This window comes from Bison bison, unplaced genomic scaffold, assembly GCF_000754665.1.
Source record: "Bison bison bison isolate TAMUID 2011002044 unplaced genomic scaffold, Bison_UMD1.0 scf7180017862984, whole genome shotgun sequence".
Classification (NCBI taxonomy): Eukaryota; Metazoa; Chordata; class Mammalia; order Artiodactyla; family Bovidae; genus Bison; species Bison bison.
In genome coordinates, this window is record NW_011493556.1 from 323,580 (window position 1) to 330,975 (window position 7,396).

Genomic DNA, 7,396 nt, shown 5'->3' on the forward strand with positions numbered 1-7,396 from the left:
GGAGTCTAAATTTCTTGGTTTCTAAAAGAAAGAAAAAAAAAAAAAGAAACACATGGCCATCAACCTATGTGATTGTTGCAACCTCTTGAGAAAAAAAAAGGGGTAGGGTGTGTGTGTGTAGAACTCTTTCCCTCTTTTAGAGCTGCTTGTGTCAGATCCAAAGAACAATGAGACAGGTAAGAGAAGACTGGGGAATCTTTTGGAAAGCAATTATTTGACTTGAGAGTTAGGACATGGAAGATACATTGTGACTGTGGATTTGAAATTGAAGATAACAAAAGGTTTACGTAACAGGGTAAGACTGACTATGCTCAAACAAAAGGACTTTAAGAATAGTTTGCTTTTTAGCCATCATACCCTGGTAGAGAATACACACATACACATGCACACCATATACGTAAGAGCCGCTTGTCAGAGCAAATAAGGCCAGGACAGCATCGAGGATGATTTGCTGAGAAATCAGGCCACATTTAGGAATGCTCAGAACACTCCACTATTTTAGTTAGCCCCATCCCCTCACCTATCTGGCCATTCCTTGAGGGCCAGCACTGCCTCTGTAGAGCCATCCTGGATTGTCCTAAGCAAGGTTACATATTTTGTCCTTGGTGCCACCATGACACTGGTACACACCTTGATCCCAGTCTAGCATTAATCACAGATGACTGCAATTATCTATTCACATATCTGCCTCCTTCCCAGATAGTGAGGAACTGGAAGGTCAGGGACCGCAGAACCTAGCAGAGAGCCTGGAAGAACATGTACAATCAGCACTTTTATAATAGATGATTGTGGGCATCTCCAAGTGCCAAAGAAAAGAACTGTACAAGGGCCATAAAAACCACTAACCATTATGCTTATTATTTACTTAATTACATTTACTTAACTTACATAAATTTATTTATTTTAATTATTCAGAGTAATTAATTTCTTCTTCCTTTCAACAATGATTTACTTGGTTTCCACTGAAGATATCAAGCATCACTCTAGGCACTGAAAGTAACCCAGTCGTGTCCGACTCTTAGAGACCCCACAAACCATACAGTCCATGGAATTCTCCAGGCCAGAGTACTGGAATGGGTAGCTGTTCCCTTCTCCAGGGGATCTTTCCAACCCAGGGATTGAACCCAGGTCTCCTGCATTGCAGGAGGATTCTTTACCAGCTTGAGCCACCAGGGAAGCCCAAGAATATTGGAGTGGGTAGCCTATCCGTTCTCCAGAGGATCTTCCTGACCCAGGGTCTCCTGCATTGTAGGAGAATTCTTTACCAGCAGAGCTACCAGGGGACTAACTTAGAACAGAAAACACACAAAACACCACAGAAAGTTTATTACATTTTAGAGGAGGGTGAGGAAGAGAGAATTTTCTTAAATTATAGGAATGGAATGTCTATAACATTTGGTATATTCTACATGACCTAGTCTCAGCCCTCAAGAAATTTACATTATTTGTTGGTGGAATTAATGCAAAGATAATGAATAACAAAAATACAAGGTGAGTGCTAATTATGTGGAATAGAAGAATTAGGGGTGTGAGCATGCTCTGGTGGCCACTTTGGGCTTAGAGAGATCAACAACAGCTCTCTGGGATTGTGATGGGTTTGGAAGGAGAGGGAGCTGCTGAGAAAGAGAAGGAGAGTCTGGTGTTGCTGGGAAGGGGAATGGTCTGAGCTACAGCAGAAGAGAAAAATGTAAGGCTTGCAGAACAATGCAAAATTCTCCCCTCCTGTACATCTGTTCTCCTCCTGCTGCTATTACTTTCCACCTAATCTCTCAGCTCAAGTCCCCACCTTGGACTCCTCTCTGTTTGCTGGAAGCCTTCAGTCTCCAAGACCTTAAAGGTGCTGCCTCTCTCACAAGCTCTCAGTTTCACTTCTCTCTATTCCCATGACCACCACTGGCCATTTCTGAACCTGACTACCAGAAAGGCTTACCTCGACCATCTTCCCTCTCCAACCCATTTCCCAATGCACTGCCAGGGAGACCTTTCCAAAAGCAAATTTGATTCTATCACTCCTTTCCTAATCATCTTTCATGAGCTCCAGATCACCTACAGCTGGGGTCCCCAACCCCAGGGCTACAGACCTTCCTTTGCATTACTGCCTGAGTTCTGCCTCCTGTCAGATCAGCAGCAACATTAGATTCTCAAAGGAGCATGAACCCTATTGTGGTGAACTGCGCGTGTGAGGGATCCAGGCTTCATTCTTCTTATGAGAATCATCCTAACTATCATCCCCCACCCCATCCATAGAAAACCTGCCTTCCGCGAAACCAGTCCCTGATACCAGCTGGGGACCACTGACCTACAGGGTAAAATCCAAAACCCTTAAAATGTTTGGAGGATTCTTCATGGTGCCACACTTTCCTGGCTCTGCAGACTCGTCATTGCTCTCCTCCACCACAGGCAATACTTGGAACTCCAGACTTTCTGCCTGCCTGCTTCTTCAACACCTGGCCCAGCAGTCTCCTCTGTGCAGCCGTCTCCTGTCCTCCATGGTTGTGGACAGACTTCAATAATAGCACTTACTGCAAATGGCTGGTTCAGTGGAACCTACTCTCTATGGCCAGGACATGCATCTTACTCTCCCCACAACAAGCTCAGCACTTAATCCTCCAACTAGCACAGGTTTGCTCAACTAATGGTGACAAAGCAAAACCGGTACAAGAATCAGATTTGCAAGTGACTAAAGGTAAAGTTTGTAGTGAGGGGACAGAGATAGTGCAGAAGATATGTCTATATAAAAATGCAACAGTAAAAGGAAAGCTAACAAAGATACTTGAGAGGTACAGCTGGACCATCACCTCTCAAAGCTAATAGGCCTCTTCCCACCCATCCCCCACTCCAGTGAAGGACTATTAACCATGGGCTCAGAGAGTAAACTCTACCATAGGTAGTCTGGAATCCAAAGCAGTCAAAAAATGTCACCAGCCCTTTCAGTAAATAAAGATGTTACTGCCATAAACTCATCAACCATTGCAGCCACCCCATGATGAACTCTGAAGGGAATTCAGGATGGAGGGAAAACAGGATACTAGGTCCTAGATAACAGTTAAGATGAATATCAAAGGAATTATTTCAATAAGCCCAGATTCTTGCATTCTCCCATACACAGAAAAGCACTAAAACCTCTAACTTGAGATGTCTGGTTTTTGTGATTAGCAGGAATCTTTTGATGTTCAACTACATGTTTCTTGTTCTTCATGCTTTTAAAGCAAAAAAACTCCTATATATCCTGGATCCTTCCTTGCCTCTTTAAAACAGTCCCTCAAAGCTACCTGAGAGGCTGTCATCCCAGGCTATGGTCCTCAGTAAGCTCCAGAACAAAACATAATTCTCAACTTGCAGGTCATGCTTTTTCTTCTAGTTGACACAACCAACCATCTAAACAAAAACCTTTTGCCTGAACTATCTGAAGTGTTCCTGATAAGCCTTTTTGGAGAACAAGTTTCTTCCCTCAGCTAAGTCTGAACAATGGAAATGCAAGAAACAAAACAGCATACTAGATATCTACATTCTGACTATAAAAGATATTTCTATCACTTTCTACACCAACAGGAAGAGATGTTAATTCAATTCACTGCTTAATGAGGTGGCAGGATGTAGGGGTAGTGCAGGCAAGGCAGCTAAGGACCAGCACACCAGGCACACAGAACCCACCTGAACTGTGATCTCCATCCGCACCAGTGCAATAAAGGCCACGACCCAAATACCTCCTGCCATCACTGCCCGGATATGACATCTGTGGTTCGTTGTTAGAAATGATTTAGAAAATAAGTGGCATTTTGCAAAAATGCTCCCGTGCCATTAGGCTCTTTCACAGACCTCTGGCGATTATTTCATGCTAAACAAGGAAGCAAGCCCTACACTTAAAGCACTCAACAATGCTTTGAAAGTAAGCAGAAACCCACACATCTAAAAAAATGGGGGACAGTGCAAATCCCAGTCTGCTAGAAGCACACTTCTAGTAGAAGTATCTAGTTTAAATAGTTTTTCTTTTTGTCTCTTGCCAATTAATTGATGACAGAGTTTTACCCAGGAAATTGCGTCAAAATAACTCTTCTGCTCTGAATTATAAAGTTAATAGCTATAGAGAAGTTTCATAGAAACCTTCAGTAACTGAGTGGGTTTTAAATTATTACACAACTCTCAGTAGTGACAAGTGATGGGAGAAATATGTTAGTCAATAGGTTTAGCAGAGCCCTGCATTACAAAACTAGAGGTAGAGGTTAAAATTATAATCTTCATATCACCAGAGTCTTCTCTCCCATAGTTGGCAATTATAATTATTTCATAAAAGGTTATATACCATTAGCCTACTTCTGGTAAGCTCTAAAAAAGCTTATTTTACAATGACAAACTTTCCACTGATGTGGTAAACATCTCCTGATATAAAACCACTGCAACCCACATTAAATTTGTATAACAACTCCAGATTGTTGAAACCTGGTATTTGTTGACTGACACAAAATATGTTGACTTGACCCCTATATACAATAAAGTATTAATATCAGTAGACTCTGAAGGGTGGGATGAAAGAAGAATAGAGATGTTTATTTTCTTAAATGCACCTACACTGCTTGACTTGATACAACCATCAGGTAAATACAGAATAGCCCAAGTTAGGTTTTTTCCCCCTAAAGTGAAATCTCTTGATGGCATGGTTAACAAAGCTCAGTCTTGCTTACTTTAATTTTTATTTGGGTTTTCACCCTTCTTTATTTACAACTGTCAATGTAAACAGTGACACCTCACTATAACAGGCAAAAGTGTTTTCCTATGAAACAGATTGTGCTAATTTTATTATAACTTTTTAAAGTTTGCTCCTATGATTCATATTTGTATGTAATAAGAATTTGGACTTCCCTGGTGGCTCAATGGTAAAGAATCCACCTGCCAATGCAGGAGATCCAAGCTCAATCCCTGGTTCCAGAATATCCCCTGGCAAAGGAAATGCCAACCTACTCGAGTATTCTTGCCTGGAGAATCCCATGGACAGAGAAGCCTGGTGGGCTACAATTCACGGGGTCGCAAGAGTCAGACACGACTTGGTGACTAAACAATCAGTACTAGTATACTGAGGAAATTGGGTCAAGCTGGAGGAGTAGAGGGATATGTGCTCATCTTCTCCTGCCTGAGCACCAACTCACAACTAGCTGGTGAACAAGCATTGACAGGAAGACACTGGAACCCACCCCAAAAAAGATACCCCGCATCCAAGGACAAAGCAGAAGACACAACTAAATGGTAGGACAGGCAAAATCACGATAAAAGCAAATCCTGTATCTGTAGGTGGGCAACCCACAAGCTGGAGAACAATAATACCAAAGAAGATTTCACACTGTTGTGAAGGTTCTAGGCCCCACATCAGGCTCTCCAGCCTGCAGATCCAGCCAAGAGACTGGGAATCCCCAGGGAATCTGACTTTGAAGGCCTGCAGGATTTGATTACAGGACCTCCACAGGACTGCAGAAAACAGGATTTACTACCACAGCCTGCTAAACAGTAGTATAAGACCCGGACAGCTGGAGCGACAAGGTGGAAGGGCATCAATCTGCACAGGTCTTGGAAGTCAGAAAACCTGGGTTTGAATCTTAATAAGCTGTGTGAGAAGTTCGGCAAATCAACCTGTGAGCTTCAGTTTTCTCTCCCATAAAAATGAACACATTACTATCTGCTCCCTCCATATGGATGAATACCTTATAAATTATTCTCAAGTAAATGAAAGTATGGAGTATATAATACCTTCTATTCAATTTGGCTTTGGATTTAAATGAGCAGTGCCTACAATACCTAAGATATGGAAAGACAATAATTATCTGTCTACAGGTGAATGAACAGAGATGATGTGATATGTATAGGTATGCTGCTGCTAAGCCACTTCAGTCGTGTCCGACTCTGTGCGACCCCACAAACGGCAGCCCACCAGGCTCCCCCGTCCCTGGGATTCTCCAGGCAAGAACACTGGAGTGGGTTGCCATTTCCTTCTCCAATGCATGAAAGTGAAAAGTGAAAGTCAAGTCGCTCAGTCGTGTCCAACTCTTAGGGACTCCATGGACTGTAGCCCACCAGGCTCCTCCATCCATGGGATTTTCCAGGCAAAAGTACTGGAGTGGGGTGCCATTGCCTTCTCCATGTATAGGTATACATACATGCATATACTATGGGATATTAGAGCCATGAGAAAGAAGGAATCCTGTCATTTGCAACAACACAGATGGAACTTGAAGGCATTATGTTAACTGAAATAAGTCAGAAAAAGAAATACTGTGTAACTTACATGTGAAATATCTTAAGAAGGTGAACGCACAGAAACACTAAAATGAGGGGGAGAGTGGGGAGATGTTAGTCAAGGGTACACTTCCAATTATAAATTGAGTAAATTCCAGGTATCTAAGCATAGTGCTTAAGAGTTAATAACATTGTATCTTATACTTTGAGATTAGATCCTAAATGTTCTCACCACAAAAAAGACATGGTAATTAAACGACATGCTGGAGGTGTTAGCTGTCTGGTGGTGATCATTTTGCAATATATAAATGTGTCAAACATGTTTTACCTTAAACTTATGCATTGTTAAATGTCAATTATATCTCAATAGAGTTGAAAACAACAGAAAAATAAATACATGAGCAGTACCCAAAATGTGAACGAAAAACCACACCGAACTCCTAAAATTAAGTTACTACTAAAGTTATTACAGAAAACTATATTAGAATATATTAGAGAAGAGTGTTAGTACGTATGCAGGAACTGTTACGTTATTGAAACTGATTTGGCGTCCAGGAAACTGAGTCGGAGTCTGCCTTGTAATTTAATTGCCAGTCTTCCGGATGGGCTCTATCTGTCATCATTAGATGACAGTGTTCTCTTTAGGGACCTGACTTTGTCTCCACTCCAACTGCTTTCCCCTTCCTCACTTCCTCCCACCCCTTTCGGTTAACTCTTAAACAACTCTCCCTCGGCTCCGTGCACCACTTCTACAGAATTTTTAACCAGAAATAGGGCACGCGGGGCTTCCCCCCCGCCCCGAGCTACGGGGCCCCCTGGACGGGTAGGAAATGCCCAACAGTCCACCCTGCCTCAGGGCTTCCTCCACGCATCACTTCCCCCGCCCGCGCCGCGGAAAAAGGATCCCGGCCCACGCCCAGCGGACTCAAATCAGTCCCGGGCCGCCCCACCCAGCCCCAGCCCTCCGAACTAGGGCCGCGCGTCTGCTTTCACCTAGAGGTGGCTTCAGGCGGGTCACACCCCTGCTCTCCTAACCAGGGCGCGCTCCTTGAACCCCACCCTCGGGCTCGCAGCCCGCGCTGGCTCCCCGGAATCCCCCGCGCCAATTTGAGCCGGAGAAAATGACCCAAAGTTGGGGTCCAAAGTCAAGACTTCCCGCGCGGGGGGGTTC

The 7,396-nt window shown here is 43.4% G+C and overlaps 1 protein-coding gene across 2 annotated transcripts in view; it reads right to left on the reverse strand.

Annotated features, from left to right (window-relative positions):
* ANO6 (anoctamin 6) overlaps positions 1 to 7,396 on the reverse strand; it is a 234,369-nt gene that overhangs the window by 226,212 nt on the left and 761 nt on the right. The gene's annotated exons all lie outside the window — the stretch shown is intronic.